At 45.9% G+C, this 15,511-nt stretch overlaps 1 protein-coding gene across 1 annotated transcript in view; it reads left to right on the forward strand.

The window, feature by feature from the left end:
• Window positions 1-1,163: 1,163 nt before the first annotated feature.
• The window catches only part of RPH3A (rabphilin 3A), a 342,231-nt gene continuing 327,883 nt past the window's right edge, over window positions 1,164-15,511 (forward strand). Inside the window, exon 1 of the mRNA XM_037743711.1 lies at window positions 1,164-1,387. The gene's annotated coding sequence lies outside the window, so the exon portion shown is untranslated. The remainder of the gene's footprint in view (window positions 1,388-15,511) is intronic.

Genomic DNA, 15,511 nt, shown 5'->3' on the forward strand with positions numbered 1-15,511 from the left:
GCCCAGCTAATTTTTTGTATTTTTAGTAGAGACGGGGTCTTACCATGTTGACCAGGCTGGTTTTGAACTTCTGGTCTCAATCAATCCTCCTGCCTTGGCCTCCCAAAGTGCTGTGATTGAAGGCGTGAGCCACCGTGCCCGGACTGATCTCTGTTTTTAAGTGTTGGCAATTAAGTCACATTTTTCTAGAACACCAGTGAAGCCAAACAGAATATATTCTGCAGGCCACATTTGGCCACAATCCTCTGGGTTACATCATTTGCCTTAAAGAGGAAGAGAGTGAGATGATTTCAGCCCTGGAAAGATGTTCTGCTCTGTCTCATCCTTGGAATGGCCGTCATGCCAAATGCAGGTAGAGGATGGTCACTAACATTATGGAATGCCCACTGTGTGCACTTTAGGTGAGCTAATTTGTTGAATACTCCAACAACTACTTGGTATCATTTGGGTCACAAATGAAAGTTTCATAAACGAGTTGAAAGTCCAGGCTAGGCACTATCTGAGCCACTCATTGAAAACCCTGCACATTGGGGCCAGCAGTTCCTTCAGAGGCTAGGTAAGGAGGGACTTTGGTTGGCTGACTCCCTGAGGCCAAACCAATTCCCCTTGATTTTCTTAGAAGAGGGGACAAGTGTTCCCAGTACAGGAACAGCAAGAACAAGTGCCCCAGGGGGCAACAGCCTCTGTGATTTGGGGAACAGCGACATGAGGGAATAATTGAGGGGGAGGGACGGGTGTGTGAAGGGGTTCTGCCTGCACCCTTAGTGAAACCCAACTGTAGAAGGGGTGGTGGAGGAGGGAGAGAGTTGATGGAGGAGGCAGAGGGATGGTGGGGGTGGGAGAGGGGTGGTGGAGAAGAGAGAGGGGTGGTGGAGGAGGAAAAGGGGGAGGAGGAGGGAGAGAGGTGGTGGAGGTGGAAGAAGGTGATGAAGGTGGAGCAGGGTGGGGGGTGATGGAGGAGGGAGAGGGGATGATGAAGGTGGAGGAGGGAGGGGGTGGTGGAGGTGGAGGAGAGGGGGTGGGAGAGGGAGTGATGAAGGTGGAGGAGGGGGAGAAGTTGGAGGAGGAAGAAGGGGTGATGAAGGTGTAGGAGGGAGAGGGAGGAAGGAGAGGGAGAGGGGAGGTGGACCAGGGAGAGGGGTGGTGGAGGAAGGCGGCAGTGGTGTTCCTAACCCCTGATCTTGGCTTGTTAACCCTTTCTGAGCTTCCCTCTGGTGGGGGGATGAGGATTGTTGGCTGTTCCCACGTTTAAGGGCAGAGCTGGGTGGGGGGTGGTGTTGGTGCTCGAGGGTCACGCGCGGGTGGCTTTGCCGCGGTGGTGGCGGCGGTCGCAGAGGCGACACCGCTGGAGGCGGAGGAGGGACCGGCCCACCGACGCTGCGGGCGGGTAAGGCGGGCGGGGGCTGCGGCCACCAGGTCTTGCCCTCGCGAGCTGCAGGACGCGCTGTCTGGGGGTCGTGCGGGTGCCGTCGGGGTGCGGTGGGGATGAGGGACGCTGCCTCCCGGAATGGGGCTGCTGGAACCGGAGGATGCGCTAGAACCGGGGGTGCGGCGATGAGGCACTTGGGGGCTGGGTGATGGCGCAGGACCCGCGCTGTCCTCTGGGATTTTGAGGGACGGATCCCGGCAGGGCCCCCCAACGTGGCTGCTCCTGCGAGAGGGGAACAGGTGGTCGCTGGTGGCTGCAGCGAAGGCAGCTCCTCTCTGGTAGCCACGGGGTGTCTGGATGTGGGGCCGGCTGGGACCCCGGGACCTCCTTTTCTGGAGCCATCTGGGACCTGGGGTCAGGCTTTGCTCAAGGGTCTTTTGAAGGAATAGGAAGACGGGGGGAGACTTAGAAAGTGCTGAAATCTGGGCACTAGAGAGACAGTGTATCTGATTTTTACCCCCATCTGCACTCCCACAGCATGTCATGGCAGGTTCCCAGGATCAAGGTTTCCATAGTCAATCAGTGGGTGTCTCCGCCCCCCACCCCACCCCATCCCGGCAATATCCTAGTATTTCACCTCCTAAACCAGGGGTTGCAAACTCAGAGCACCCAGGGCCAGGTAGATGCACGATGGGCCCAGCTCTTACCTGGTTTCAACTATGTAGCAGGCGCTGTTTGGAGTCATTCATTCATTGAATCCTCACCACCCCCGTGAACTTGCTACTTGCGATGACCCTGATTTTACAGATAGGGAAGCAGGTAGGCAAGGTGAAAGGCACTTGCCCAAGATCACATGAGTAGCAAGTGCCAAGTCAGGATGGGACTCCAGGCAGGTGGCTCCAGAGTTCCTGGCTCTTAACCACGGTCCTATGCTGAGCAGATGGGCCGTGGGGGTCACCGGGAGCCCGACCAGGGAGACTTAGGGCTGCCAGGCAGGAATGCAGACCCTGTGTGGCCAGACTGTCCAATTTCTTGAGAAGCCAAAAGTTAGGACTTTTAAGTAACATCACTTTTAGGTTTGGGCAATTTAAACTTAAAAACGCTCATTGTAGTGAAAAGTTTCAAACATACACAAAAGGAGAGAAAATATTATAATAAAATTTTTTTTTGGTCCTGGCACAGTCACTCATGCCTGAAATCCCAGCACTTTAGGAGGATTGCTTGAGGCCAGGAGTTCGAGACCAACCTGGGCAATACAGCAAGACCCCGAAAAAAAGAAAATGAAAAAGAGATTAGCCTGGTGTGGTGGCCTGTGTCTGTAGTCCTAGCTATTCTGGAGGCTGACGGCGGATGATTGCTTGAGCCCAGGAGTTTGAGGCTGCAGTGACCTGTGATTGCACCACTGTATTCCAGCCTGGGTGACAGAAGGAGATCTCGTCTTAAATAAATAAATAAATAAATAAATAAATAAATAAATAAAGTTTTAAGACCACCATGTGAGCTAAATAAAGCATGCCCAGTGGCCACATCTTTCCTAAAGACCTCTGGCTGTTCACTGTCCTCATCTAAACCCTGGCTACTCAAAGTGTGGTCCTGGACACAGCAACAGCATCAGCATCACCTGGGAGCTGGTGAGAAATGCTGAATCTCAGGCCCCACCCCAGACCTGCTGAGTTAGACTCTGGATTTTAATGAGACCCCCAGGTCATCCCCATACATGTTAAAGTTTGAGAAGCACTGTTCTAGTTCACTTTGCCTGGTCAAATTTTATCAGCCTCCCTCCTGAAAATTTTCCTGCTTTCTTCCTGGGTTCTTTTTTTTTTTTTTTTTNCACCCAGGCTGGAGTGCAGTGGCATAATCTCTGCTCACTGCAGCCTTCTGAGTTCAAGCCGTTCTCGTGCCTCAGCCTCTGAGTAGCTACAGGCATACTCTACCATGATGCCCAGCTATTTTTTTTTTTAGATAGAGTTTCGTCTCTGTCACCCAGGCTGGAGTGCAGTGGCTCCATCTCAGTTCACTGCAAACTCCACCTCCCAGGTCCAAGCGATTCTCCTGTTTCAGCCTCCCGAGTTGCTGGGATTACAGGCATGTGGCACCAGGCCTAGCTAATTTTTGTATTTTTAGTAGAGACAGGGTTTCACCATGTACCCAGGCTGGTCTCTAACTCCTGACCTCAGGTGACCCACCTGCCTTTGCCTCCCAAAGTGCTGGGGTTAAGGTGTGAGCCACCGCACCCAGCCCTGAGTTATTTTCACACCCCTGAAACTCAGATCTGGCCCCAGATAATTTGGTGGAGGGAAGAATTTTGGTGGAGGGAAGAATGTCTTTTGGAAGGTGTGGATATACAATAAAAATGACAGTGTTCACACTAGTCTTACTCTTGCCAGGGCCCTGAGCTATTCTTTTTTTCTTAATTGTATTTTTTTCAACATAATTTTTTTTTTTGACAGTCTCCCTCTGTCACCCAAGCTGGAGGGCAGTGGCATGAAAATGGCTCATTGCAGCCTTGACCTCCTGGGCTCAAGCGTTCCTTCTGCCTCAGCCTCCCGGGAAGCTAGTAACACAGGCATGCACCACTGCAACTGGGAAGGGATTCCGATCCAGATCCCAAGAGAGGGTTCTTGGATCTCAGGTGAAAAAGAATTTGGGATGAGTCCGTAGAATAAACTGAAAGCAGATTTATTAACAGAGTAAAGGCATAAAGATGGCGGCGCCATGGCCGGAGCAGCAGCACGGGCTGCCCAGTTGCTTATACTTCTTGTTACTTCTTGATTATATGGTGAACAAGGGGCAGATTACACATGAGTTTTCTAGGAAAGGGGTAGGCAATTTCCAGAACTGAGGGTTCCTCCCCTTTTTTAGACCATGTAGGGCAACTTCCTGACATTGCCATGGCATTTGTAAACTGTCATGGTGCTGTGAATGTGTCTCTCAGCGTGCTAATGCATTGTAATTAGCATATTATAATGAACAGTGGGGATGATCAGGGGTCACGCTGGTCGCCATCTTGGTTTTGGTGGGTTTTGGCTGGCGTCTGTACTGTATGCTATTTCATCAGCAAGGTCTTTGTGACCTGTATCTTGTGCTGACCTCCTATCTCATCCTATGACTTAGAATGCCTAACCTCCTGGGAATGCAGCCCGGTAGGTCTCAGCCTCATTTTCCCCAGCCCCCAAGTCAAGACGAAGTTGCTGTGGTTCAAATGCCTCTGACAACATCATGCCCAGCTACGTTTTTGACTTTTTTTTTTGTGGAGATGGGGCCTCACTTTGTTGGCCAGGCTGGTCTCGAACTCCTGGGTTCAAGCAATCCTCTCGCCTCAATCTTCCAAAGTGCTAAAATTACAGGTGTGAACCACCATGCCTGGCCTAGTCTTCCAAGTTTTTTTGGGAGCAGTGACTCTGTCTTCCTCATTCTTGTGTCCCCACATACTGCAGTTCACATAACGATATTCAGTAAGTACTGAATCAAATGTAATTAACTCAAGTAAAGTAGAGATTCAGTCTCTTAGACACTCGCCTCAGGCAAGAAATCTCTCTTCCCCTCTGAGTTATAATGGAAGTCACTGTTTCCAAGCTTGTAGGATAAAGAGCAGCACAGACTCTGACATGGGACAGCTTTGGTTTTGTCGTTGCCACCCCTCAATTCAAAGTCATTTTGTCCTTATGTGAGTGTCAAGCAGCTAGGAAAATGGGCCCAGTATGAGACAGTTTCAAACAGTGCAGCTTCTTATTATGCAAAGGTAACAGGGTTTCTCGCAGCATGACCCCAGCAATAGTGGCTGTCTGTGACTGTTACCTCAGAGCCAGAGAAGAAAACAAGCTTTCCAGAGTTTGAGTCAATCAAAGGGTGCTACTGACTTCACCTTTTGCTAGGGGGCCAGAATCTTTTGAGGGGCAAAACTAGAATTCCAGCAACTAATAATGAATCTTAAAAAACAACAAAATAAAACAAAAAGCTTCCTGAGAAACCAACCCAAAACAAAACAGCCAAAACAGAATGTAGAGAAATCTGGGGAGATCTACAGAAGATTACAAATCTTTGGGAGGTAGAATGGCCAGAACTACGGTTTGGTCATTTTGGTTCTACCTGAACCAAAACATGGCCTGAGAAGGACTCAATGATGTGCCCTATGAATTTCGTCATTAGGAACTGATGGGCTCAATAGGCTCCTATCGCAAAAATGTGAACATAGCAACCACTCACATTTTAGTCTGAATTAGCAAGTTTCTGGCAGCTGGTGAAGCAAGAGCAGCTGCAAACAAACCTCTTGAGCTTCGAACAGAGAAGGAAGTGGTAACTTTATTTGGCCGGGAGCTGTGGCATGCATAGATGCCTCAATAACTGAGCTCCATGATGAAGAAAATCCTGGCCCTTTTAAAGGCTCACAATCTAAGACATCTAAGAGGTGCACATGTGAGAGAGTCGTGATTGATTTAGCAAGCATGGTGAACATGACCAGATAGGGGCCTTGAGTGGTTGAATAAGAACAGTGCCTTTCGGGATAAGGTCCCCCATACCGTGCCTGTGATCTATAGATAGAATTGTGGTTAGGAGTAGGGGGTTTAATTTTTAACCTCCAGATCTGGCCAGCGGCACCAACCGATTCTTCCACTGACCTCATCTGGCTGACTTTTCACTTTCATTTCCTCCTTTTCTCCAAACACGAGTTGAGAGAAGGGGGCCTCCTTCCTCCCTGGGAGTTGCAAAGTCAACTGCTTAGAGGGCCCAGGCATGAAATGTCAACAACGGAAGCAGGCAGAGCCAGAAAACACAAGAGTGGTGGGGATACGGTGAGTTGGGAACACACGCTCCATCTATAGGGAGCAGCAGCAAATCAGCTCTGGGTGGTCATTACCATGAAAAATTACAGGTTCAGTGTTACTGTATGTTTTGCGAAGTTAGAAATCTAGATTTTTACATGAAATTTTCCAATTAAAAAGTGTAAACAATTACTTTATTCTTTTACTAGTTCTTAGTCTTTCTTCATCATAGGTTCCTCTGAAAATCTGTTTAAAGCTATTGTGTCTGGGAAACTACAGCACACATCCTTTTATTGTATACAATTTCAAGAGATTCACAGACAGGATCCCCCAATCCCGCGGTGTCTCAAGGGCAGGAGGGCCTGCCCTGGTGTTTATACTTTCCAAGAGAGGATCTGATTGGTTGGATTTACCACTATCAAATAGGTCACACTTCTATTGGGCAGAGTTTCATTTGGGGTCTCCCCCTCATGTTCTAATTGGTTGCTTCTGGCTTGAGCATCGATTCTTGAGTCCCATAGTGACCACAGAATGCAGAGCTGGCTTCACCCAAAGCACGGCTGAAACAGACCTTTCTGAACAAAGTATCCCAGGAGTTACGTTTCTCAGAATTAAACTGTGGGCGCCAGTATCCTCTGAACTTCATGAACTGCGCTCCAGAATGCCTCCTCCCTTGCCTTCTCTTCCCAAATTCTCACCATTTGGAAAACTCCCTCGCTCCTATTCATCTTTCCTCTTGTATTAAAAAAAAATTCTGGTACAGTCATTACATTTCATTTTTATGATCTTGTTTTAGAGATTAGCTGCATTTCATCAAAGTTATCCAACTACATAGTTTAAGTCAGATTATAACCTATCTATAACAAAATATGAGTTTCTGTTCCCCCGTTCCTGGTCCATCCCTAGAAACAACTACTGCCAACTCCCCTAGCTGTTTCTTTTCTTTTCTTTCTTCTTTTTAATTTTTTTTGAAGACAAGTTTCACTCTGTTACCCAGGCTCTAGTGCAGTGGCATGATCATGGCTCACTGCAGCCTTGACCTCTTGGGCTCAAACCATCCGCCTGCCTCAGCCTCCTGAGTAGCTGGGACCGCAGATGTGCACCACCAGAACCAGCCAAGTTGTTTCTTAATTGCATTCCCCCATATTCATATTTCTAATCTCGATTTTGACATATTTCCAGTAATTTCATTCACTCTCTAACTGACTCATTAATTAGCTGATTAAGTAACCACGTATACAAAAAGCCACTACTATGGGCTAAGGGCTGTGCTAGGTGCTATGGATAGAGGAGCAAAAACACATACAGTGTCTATTTCTATCTCTATCTTTCTCTCTCTGTCAGTTTCTTATTTCTATATCCTTCACAGAACCTAGCACGGTGTTAAGGACATAATAGGTGCATAGGATACATCTCAATTGACTTCCATGTTTAATGACCCATTATTTTATCTCTTTGCCTCTATGTCTCTCTTAGTTTCAATCATTTTGTTTCTGTTCTCTGCCTCTCTCTCCACATCTCTCTGGATTTAACATAAAATGATCTCTTTTTCTCTATCTCTGTGGTTCTGTATCTCCACCCCCTGTCTTTCCCATCTCCCACACCCTTCTTAAAAGAGCGTGACTATGAAAGGGTCCCTTCTAGGTGAGGCCATTTTAAACCAGGACTTAGGAGACGCTTTTGTCTTGTCTTTTGTACACAGTATTTGAGGGCGGGGGCAAGGTGAGGAAGTTAGCTGGTTTGCACTTTAATGTAGTTTAGTCAAGATAGTCTTTTTATGAACCAATTTGTGCAGATTGGTTTGCAAGATGTGACTAAAATATCAGATCTCTACACTGTCAAAGCATTAATGGATTGGGAAAGTAAATTATAGAAGAGTGTTTTCCAGTAGGAATTACACTGACATTCAAAATTAACTTTTCTTGATACTGAGTCCACTGCATTCCACACTGGCTTTGGGGGGAACATTTAAATCCAAGTTCTTGGTGAGTGCTCTAATAGACAAGAACAGTGGTAATTAAATCAGAAGGCAAAAATTGTTTCTTGGTACCCTGCAAGTTTTCTTACCTTGGGGAATATTAGTGAGGAAGAATGATTAGCAGAGTTATATTAGTCTGTTCTCATTCTGCTAATAAAGACGTACCTGAGACTGGGTAATTTATAGAGGAAAGAGACTTAATTGACTCATGGTTCCACATGATTGGGGAGGCCTCACTATCATGGTGGAAGAGCAAGGGACGTCTTACATGGTGACAGGCAAGAAAGAGAGCATGTGCAGGGGACCTCCCCTTTATCAACCCATCAGATCTCATGAGACTTATTCATGATCATGAGAACAGCATGGGAAAGACCCACCCCCATGATTCAATTACCTCCCACTGGGTCCCTCCCACCACGTGGAAATTAAGGGAGCTGTAATTCAAGATTTGGGTGGGGACAAAGCCAAACCATATTAAGAGTCTTGACAAAATTAAGATTATTAAGCCTTTATGGAAATGAGTAAGTCCACAAATGACTCAAAATATTTGGGGGGGGGAAAAGTAGGTAGTTTGGGAAGTGTTTTAGGATTTTCCTTCTCTCCCTCCCACTCTTCCTTCCTTCTTTCCCTCTTTCTTTTCCATTTCCCTTTCTATTTAGTTTTCCTTCCCTCTATTCTAACCCTGGGTTAGTAATCTCTTGTGGTTGAACCAAAGCTGAACTGACACTGAGGACACATGAGTTCAATCCCACTTTTGCTGCTCAGCAGCGATGTGACCTTGTGAAAGTTATTCAACTTCTCTGGGCTTAGTTTCTTTTTCTGTTGAATAAGACATTTTGGACCAGATGACCTCTAACGTTTTTCCCAGATCTAAGATTCCTTGACACACCCACCAAAAATGTTTAAATTTTAATATGTATTTTTTTTTCTTGTTGTAAAGGGGGCAAAACCATTAAACAATTTGGAAAACATCAAAAAAGAATAAGTGAAAACTGTCCATAATTCCATCATCCAAAGAGCCAATGTGAACACCTCAGGGCAATTTTCTTTGTCATTTTTTGATGTATAATTTTCACAAATCATGGTTGTTTACATTGTACACAACAGTTTTGTATCTTTTTAAATTTCCTCCTAAGCATGTCTCTATGTCTTGGCTGTCTTCATGAACATTATGATTTATTATCATTTTTTAGAGAGAGGGTCTTGCTCTGTCTCCCAGGCTGGAGTGCAGTCGTTCAATCGTAGCTCATTGCAGCCTCCAAAGTGTTGGGACTGCTCGACCCCTCCTGGGCTCGAGCAATCCTTCCATGTCAGCTTCCCAAAGTGTTGGGATTACTGGCGTGAGCCACCATGCCTGGTCATGAACAACATATATATGTATATATATATATATATATATATTTGAGACAAAGTCCCCCTCTGTTGCTCAGGCTGAAGTGCAGTGTCGTGATCATAGCTTACTACAGCCTTGACATCCCGGACTTAAACAATCCTTCCACCTCAGCCTCCCAAGTAGCTAGGACTACAGGCATGATGTACCACCATGTCCAGCTAGCTTCTTTTTTTTTTGCATTTTTGTACAGATGGGGTTTCACTATGTTGCCCAGGCTGGTCTTGAATCCTGGATTGAAGTGATCCACCTCCCACAACCTCCAAAAGTACTGGGATGACAGGTGTGAGCCTGGCCACAAACAATTTTTTTTTTTTGAGATGGAGTTTTGATCTTATTGCCTGGGCTGGAGTGCAATGGTGCAATCTTGGCTCACCGCAACCTCCACTTCCCAGGTTGAAATGATTCTCCTGCCTCAGCCTCCTGAGTAGCTGGGATAACAGACATGCACCACCATGCCGAGCTAATTTTGTATTTTTAGTAGAGATGGGGTTTTTCCATGTTGGTCAGCTGGTCTCGAACTCCTGACCTCAGGTGATCCGCCTGCCTTGGCCTCCCAAAATGCTGGGATTACAGGCATGAGCCACCACACCCGGCAAACAACATTTTTAATGGATATGTAATATTTCATTGAACAGTCATGTCTGAATTACATAACCACTCTCTGGTTGGCAGACATTTTGGTTGATGTCAGCTTTTCTCTTTTATGGCTACTTGTGATATCTTTGTTCCCGAATATTTCTGCATCTTTTTATTTTCCTTGAGTTTATGGCTCTTTCAATGGTTCTATTTGTGTTTCCTGGCAAACATGGATAAACGCCCCAGAAACTTGCTGGGTGGGTGGCTTCGTGAATTTTCCCTGGAATTAAAACTTACTTTGCCTCACATAACTGAATTGACTGTATGTCAGAGGGAGGACAGTGGCTGGGAGGTAACTCTGACTTTCATGCTTTATTAAGTCCTCACTTGCCTGCAGCCTCACTTCTTTTAGGTATGACCTAATTTTCATTCAGTTCTTTTGTCTCCATGGCTAATAATGACATCATCATCAACAGCAATTATAAGAGCTACTGTTTTAAGAGTTTATTCAGTAGTGCCAGGTATTGTCCACTGTCTCTTTCCAGCCTCACAATAGCCCGTCTGAAGTCAACATTTTATTTTCTTTTTTTTTTTTTGAGGCAGTCTCTCCCTGTCACCCAGGCTGGAGTGCAGTGTCACCATCTCAGCTCACCGCAACCTCTGCCTCCCAGGTTCAAGTGATTCTCCTGCCTCAGCCTCCTGAGTAGCTGGGATTACAGGCGTGGACCACCACGCCCAGCTAATGTTTTTGTATTTTTAGTAGAGATGGGGTTTCTTCATGTTAATCAGATTGGTCTCGACCCCCCGACCTCAGGTGATCCACCCTCCTTGGCCTCCTAAAGTGCTGGGATTACAGGCTTAAGCCACTGCACCCGGCCAATATTTTCAACATTTTGCAGATGAGGAAACTGAGGCACAGAGAGGTTGAGTTCTTTTTCTCAAGATCAGATAAGGTATAGGATTTGCATCAAGTTTCTCTTTATCCAAGAATTTGACCTCTGAAGTGCTAGATTTCTCCCCTTGCCCCCACATTCACTCTCCTAGAAACATCTGTAATTAAAAAGAAGAAGAAAAGGAGGAGATTGATAAAGGCATGGAAGGAAGAAGGAACCATCCTTTGCATTTTCCTAATGTCTAGAGGCAGCTCTGCATTAAAAGCCAGGAGACTTGGGTTCCTCTTCTAGCCTTACTATTCAATTGCTGTGTAGCCTTGAGCAAACTACATCCCATATCCATGCCTCAGTTTATAACCTACAAAATCAAAGGGCTGGCCGTGTGTGGTGGCTCATGCCTGTAATCCCTGCACTTTGGGAGGCCGAGGTGGGTGGATCACTTGAGGTCAGGAGTTTGAGATCAGCCTGACCAACATGGTGAAACACTATCTTTACTAAAAATACAAAAATCAGCTGGGTGGTAGTGGTGGGCGCCTGTAGTCTCATCTACTTGGGAGGCCAAGTGAGGAAAATCTCTGGAGCCTAGGAGGCGGAGGTTGCAGTGAGCTGATATCACGCTATTGCACTCCAGCCTGAGCGACAGAGTGAGACCTTGTCTCAAAAAGGGCTAAATAAATTATAGAATTTCTATGGGCTCTGAGGCTCTTAAGATTCTCTGATCAACCCTAGGTTGGTGGGAGGGGACTCAGAAGTGATTATGGCTGCAGACAATGGGGAAACTGAGGCTCAAGGAAGTCTCCAGCATCACAAAAGACTATCAAGTCCTGTTGGGTCTTTCATGTGTAAATATCTGGGACTTTGTATTTTGGGGTCTCTTCGGGAATGGATTTATTGAAACTTAAACACAAAAGGAGAATGGAGTTAAGAACATCTGGACACCATAGGGAACCCAAGAGCAGGAGAAAGGAAACCAGACGTTTCTGTTCATATCTACACTCCTGGCAGCATCACGCCTCTCACTCTGACCCTGCTACCTATGCTCCAGGGTCCGGGAAGTTGCTGGGTTTTCAAATATTTGACTCTGAACTAACACCTCCTGCCTTCATCTAGGAGAAAGAATCTGATTGGTCAGCCAGGGTTATAGGGTCTCCTTCTGATCCATGGGGTGGAGGGGGAGGGGATACCGCAGGTGTCATTCCTGGGTGTGAGGGCTGAGAAGTCCAGGGGCAGAATTGCTTCATAGGGGCACACCCTTGGTTGTCTCATTGCAGTAAGAGCTTCTGCAGTCGTTATTAAGGATGGAACTTTAAATTACTTACTTCCACTTTATGTGAAGTGGCTCACCCAGGAAGAAATTAACAAAACTGAGGAAGCCTAGGGGGAGCCAATTATTGTTTGAGACTTTGAAGTGTGCACTTGTGCTGAGGGATGGTGTATCAGTCAGCGTTCTCTAGAGGGACAGGATTAATAGGATAGATGTATGTATAAAGGGAGCTTCTTAAGGGGTATTGACTTGCACCATCACAAGGTAAAGTCCCACAACAGACTTGTCTGCAAGTGGAGAAGCAAGAAAGTCAGTCTGAGTCCCCAAACCTCAAAAGTAGGGGAGCCCACAGTGCAGCCTTCAGTCAGTGGTCGAACACCCGAGAGCCCCTGGCAAATCACTAGTGTAGGTCCAAGAGTCCAAAAGCTGAAAAACTTGGAGTCCGATGTTTGAAGGCAGGAAGCATCCAGCATGGGAGAATGGAGGCTGGAAGACTCAGCCAGTCTAGTCTCTCCTCATTCCTCTGCCTGGTTTATCCTAGCCACTTGGGCAGCTGATTAGATGGCATTCACCCAGATTGAGTGTGGGTCTGCCTCTCCTAGTTCACTGGCACAAATGTCTTTTTTTTAAATTGCATTTTAGGTTTCGGGGTACATGTGAAGAACATGCAAGATTGTTGCATAGGCACACACGTGGCAGTGTGATCAGCTGCCTTCCTCCCCATCACCCACATCTAGCACTTCTCCCCATGCTATCTTCCCCCACCTCCCCTCCCCCTGCTACCCCTCCCCCATTTCACCCCAACAGACCCCAGTGTGTAGGGCTCCCCTCCCTGTGTCCATGTGTTCTCATTGTTCAACATGCGCCTATGAGTGAGAACATGCGGCGTTTGATTCTCTGCTCTTGTGTCAGTTTGCTGAGAATGATGGTTTCCAGGCTCATCCATGTCCCTACAAAGAACACGACCACATCGTTTTTTATGGCTGCATAATATTCCATGGTGTATATGTGGACTGGCACAAATGTTAATCTCCATTGGCAACACCTCACATACACACCCAGGAACAACACTTTGCATCCTTCAATCCAATCAAGTTGGCACTCAATATTAACCATCACAGACGGTGATTATAGTAAGTTCAGCCAAGTTTTCTTTGATGATTTCCTACATAGTGATATTCACTAAGGGACACTTTCCAGTTGAAAACCTGTATGTCCTCATCACTGCACATTGAATCTCATTTCTTGAAAAGGTTTTGCTGGGTGTGGCGGCCCACACCTGTAATCCCAGCACATTGGGAGGCCAAGATGAGCAGATCACTTGAAGTCAGGAGTTCGAGACCAGCCTGGCCAACATGGTGAAACCCTGTCTCTACTAAAAATACAAAAATTAGCCAGGCATGGCGTGGTACACGCCTGTAGTTCCTGCTACTCGGGAGACTGAGGCAGGAGGATCGCTTGGACCCGGGAGGTGGAGTTTACAGTGAGCCGAGATCTCACGCCACTGTACTCCAGTCTGGGTGACAGAGTGAAACTCTGTCTTAAAGGAAAAAAAAGGTGGTTAAAATGGCCAGGCAGTGCACTTGTATGCCAAAAGGAGTGGTCCAGAGAATCAACACACCTCAGACCTGATGTTGGGATTCAATAAGGACAAAGAGCCCTCTAGATAAGCAGAGCTCAAACTTTAGATTGTTTAGGAACTGCCCAGGGTGCTTGCTGAAATGCAGACTCCTGAGTCCCCCAAAGATTTTGTGGGTTCAAGGAGGTGGAGGTGTGGATCAGGAGCCCGTATTTTTAGCAAGTGCTCCAAGGTAAGTCTCATGCTGGTAGTCTGATACATATTACTACTTTTCATATATAAAAAGAAGCAAAAAATCAGTGAGATTCTTCCCCAATGAAATCTGATGTGTCATATAAAGGTTGAACTGCTTCAGGTGATGTAGCAGGTGAGGGGCTCAGAGTTCTCCCCATTCTACCCTGTGCTGTGTCCTCCATGCTTGTACTGATAAAGCTACTATTTATTTATTAGCTGCTGGAGGTATTGGGGACAAAGAAATGAATAAAATAAAACAAATTCCAGTCCTCATGGGATTCTTCTACCTGCAGGGAAGGCAGGCAATAAACAAATTAGCTAATAAGTAACTTGCAGGTTGTGCTAAGTGCTGTGAAGGAAAATATAGCTATGGGGAGGGGACAGAAATACTGGAAGGGGGATGTCAGGCTGTCTGAAAAGGCATTTGAGCAAGGACCTGAATGCAGTGAGGGAGTAAGGCATGAGAAGACTAGTGGGGAAAATGTTCCAGGAAGAAGGCATGGCAAGGGTGAAGGCTATGAGGGTGGAGTAAGCTAAGCGTGTTCTAAGAAGACCAAGTAGGGGAATGAAGAAGCTAGGGGGAGTGTGCAGACTGGTGAGTAGGGGCCAGGTCACATGCAGCCTTGCCTATGACTTTGCACAGGCCCTGTGCCTAGTAAGGTATTTATATTTCATTTTAGGAATGATGGAAACCATGTTTTCATGTAATCTTCCCAGCAATCCTTTGAAGAAGGTCCTACTGTTTACGGCCATTTTACAGTTAGGGAAACTGAGGCTTAGAGAGATGAAGACATTCACAACTTCTAAGTGGGAATATGAAGATTTGGACCTCAGGGTGACTTCAGAGACTACTGCTCACTACCACACAATACCATCTCCTAGATATCTCAGGAGTCTAGCATCAAATTCCACATGGTAGATCCCTTACGGAGCTGCAGTAGGGTACAGTGTGAAGTTATTTTGGTCATTTGCTAGTTGTCTCTTCTTAGGTTATGAATTTACATTTCTGAGCTACGTGAGATGAGAAGGCTATTTTCCATCTAATTCATTTTATTGAGTTTTAAAGAAGAGGAATAAATGCACTTTGTAAACTATAAAATGCAACATAAATATTGTGACTCATTTCCACTGAGTTTGATTTAACCCTCGTTTCCTTTGAGAAAAACAAACCAAAAAAACCCCTTCTGATTTCTGGAAATTTGAAACCTCATCGAGTCAACTCTTGCCTCAAAGGGAAATCACACTGAAATTATGAAATATCTAGAGAAAGGTATAATAAAAATATGTATCAGTTTCTTTAGGATATAGTTAATGCAGTATGCAAAGGCAAATTCACAGTCTTAATACAGTTCTTATTCTGAGAGGGAAGGTATAACAACATAGTGACGACAATCATGAGCTCTGGAATCAGACTTGGATTTTATTTTATTTTATTTTATTTTTTTATTTTTTATTTTTTTTT

Source organism: Cebus imitator, unplaced genomic scaffold (assembly GCF_001604975.1).
Source record: "Cebus imitator isolate Cc_AM_T3 unplaced genomic scaffold, Cebus_imitator-1.0 Scaffold8, whole genome shotgun sequence".
Taxonomy (NCBI): domain Eukaryota; kingdom Metazoa; phylum Chordata; class Mammalia; order Primates; family Cebidae; genus Cebus; species Cebus imitator.